The 2,799-nt window shown below is 38.4% G+C and overlaps 1 pseudogene; it reads left to right on the forward strand.

The window, feature by feature from the left end:
- The first annotated feature begins 1,443 nt into the window (after positions 1–1,443).
- Positions 1,444–2,490, forward strand: LOC107157518 (annotated as a pseudogene).
- The last annotated feature ends 309 nt before the right edge of the window (positions 2,491–2,799 follow it).

Consider the following 2,799-nt stretch of genomic DNA (forward strand, 5'->3'; position numbering starts at 1 on the left):
GAAAAATGGTGCTCTATATGTGTAATAAGAATTGCAGTGCATTCCACTGTCATATATAAATTTAAAAATTAACTTAAAAAGAAATATTTGACAATAAATTGAAAAGAAAATGACAAAAGAGGCTTCATAAGGCACTGATGAAATTCTGAAATTCAGTCTTATTATTTCTATACAGCAAGATTTTTTTCCCCAGAACAATAAATATTTGCCTGTTCAAACAAACAACCAAACAACAAAGAAAGATAGGCCTTGCTATCTTGCTCAAGGTATCCATAGTTCCAAGCATGAGCCACCAGGTCTAGTAAAACTTGTTTGTGTGCTTATCTTCAGTTACTGAGCTGTAGTGTTACAGTGTGGTAGTTTCTGTAGTTAAGAGAGTTTGAATAACTTTCCTGAGCTTATAAAAATGGTATGTTGGTTGAGCGTATTTATTTATACTCCAGGAAATCTGACTCAAGCATCCCATTTTTAATGCAGGCTCTATTATGTACCTTGGGAAATTTATATATTCAAAATATCATTAAGGAGAAATTTTGAAGGGAGGTTAATGATAGTACTGACAATTATCATTTTCTGAGATTCTTAGTAAGAAAACAAAAGCATTTTTTGACTTCACAAATCAGATGATAGCAATAGCCACATGTTTACAGCAATAACAAAAATGGCACTGAGAAAAATCTCATGTCACTGTGAAATCTCAAATCACAGACTGAAGTTTGTTTGAAATAAATGTTCAAGTAATTTAAGCTATTAAAGAGCTTTAACATGAAAGAGTATGGAAATTAACAAGGAAAATGTGAAATGTCTTCAATTCTTGTCCATGAGTTATATAACGAAATATTAATTCTCAGGGATAGATTTTAAAAGGAGAATAAAACTAATGCATTGATGATAAAAGAGGGTTGCTGCTCATTTAAAGATAGTTGACTCATCCTGGGGTAGGGAGGGGGAGCATGAGAGGAATAGACAAACTCTAGATAGGGCAGAGGGGTGGGAGGGGAAGGGAAGGGGCAGGGGGTTAGCAATGACCATGGAATAGGATGGACTTCATTATCCAAAGTACATGGATGAAGACACGAATGTGTGAATATACTTTATATTCAAACAAATGAATATTTTATATTCAAACAAATGAAAAATTGTGCTTTATATGTGTAATATAAAATATAATGCATTCCACTGTCATTTATTTTAAAAATTCAATAAAATTTTTTAAAAAAGAAAAGAAACACAGAGAAGAGAGACTGAGAAAAAAAGTCTGAATGATTATGCACTAAAAGTTTGATACAGGCTGGCACTTGGCTGAGCCCTTTTTCTCCTGGACAGATATCAACCCAGGATGAACCAGGCTGATCCAAGAGTGTAAATAACAACTCACTGGAGGATTCACTTGCCTGTTCCTTAATTGTTCTTTTACCTCCTTCCCCAGAATACACCAGGTACATGGAAGCAGAGAACCACACAGTCCTATCCCACTTCCTCCTCTCAGAAGATCTAGACCTGCAGTCCATCCAATTTGGGCTGTTGATGTCCATGATGGTCATAGTGCTTTAGAACCCACTCATCATCCTGGCGGTCAGCTCTGACTCCCACCTCCACACCCCCCTGTACTTCTTCCTCTCCAACCTGTCCTTGGCTGACTCTGCTTCATCTCCACCACAGTCCCTAAGATGCTGGTGAACATCCAGGCACAGAAAAATTACATCTCCTTTATAGAATACCTGTATCAGGTACTTTTTTTTTTAATTTATGGTGGAGTAGATGCTTTCCTACTGACTATAATGGCCTTTGACCACTTTGTGGCCATTTGTCATCCCCTGCATTACACAGTCATCATGAACCCCCAGCTCTGGGTCCTCCTGGTTCTGATGTCTTGGCTCATCCTGTTCTGGGTCTCCCTGATTCACGTTCTACTGTTGAATCAACTGACCTTCTCTATGGGCACTGAAATCCCACATTTCTTCTCTGAACTGGCTCAGCTACTCAAGGTGCCCATTCAGACATCCTTGTCAATAACATCTTTATTGACTGGGTGTGTGGTGGCTGCCCTGCTGGGTGTGGTTCCTGTCACTGGGATCCTCTTCTCCTACTCTCAGATTGTCTCCTCCTTAATGAGGATGTCCTCCTCTGTGGGCAAGTCTAACGCTTTCTACACCCTTGGTTCTCACTTCTGTGTGATCTCCTTTTTCTATGGAAAAGGATTTGGGGTTTATCTCAGTTCTGCTGTGATCCATTCTTCCCTGAGAACCATGATTGCCTCAATGATGTACAGTGAGGTCACCCTCATGCTGTATCCCTCCATGTACAGCCTGGGGAACAAGGATGTGAAGGGGCCCCTGGGGGGACTCCTCAGCAGAGCAGCCTCTAGTCCTTGAGGGCTCACTAAGAACTATGTGAATGCTGCAGATCCTTCAGCTATTGCTGTGAATTTACATATTGTGCTTCTTTTCCCCGCTTAATGGATGTGGCTGATTTTCTTTATTCTAAAAACACCTGTAACTTGATACTTATAAATATTTGTATTTATATCTCTCCCTTGTACATTGTCCACAAAGTACAAATTTGTTAAACTTTTAATGGCATTTCTCAGAATTCCACTATGATATCAAGAATTTATATTACATGCTGACATGGTTCCCTGAAAAATCATTGCTTAAATGCTGATGTCTTCCACATTAATTTAATTGTATTTTTTTGTTCTTTTCTGGAGGAAACATAATAAAAATCATCACATTTAAATGCTCACCTTGTCATGACTTTGCTGGTTGTTGGTTTTTTTTTTTTTCCTCGAAAAACTTT

Source organism: Marmota marmota, unplaced genomic scaffold, assembly GCF_001458135.2.
Source record: "Marmota marmota marmota unplaced genomic scaffold, marMar, whole genome shotgun sequence".
In the NCBI taxonomy this organism is placed as follows: Eukaryota; Metazoa; Chordata; class Mammalia; order Rodentia; family Sciuridae; genus Marmota; species Marmota marmota.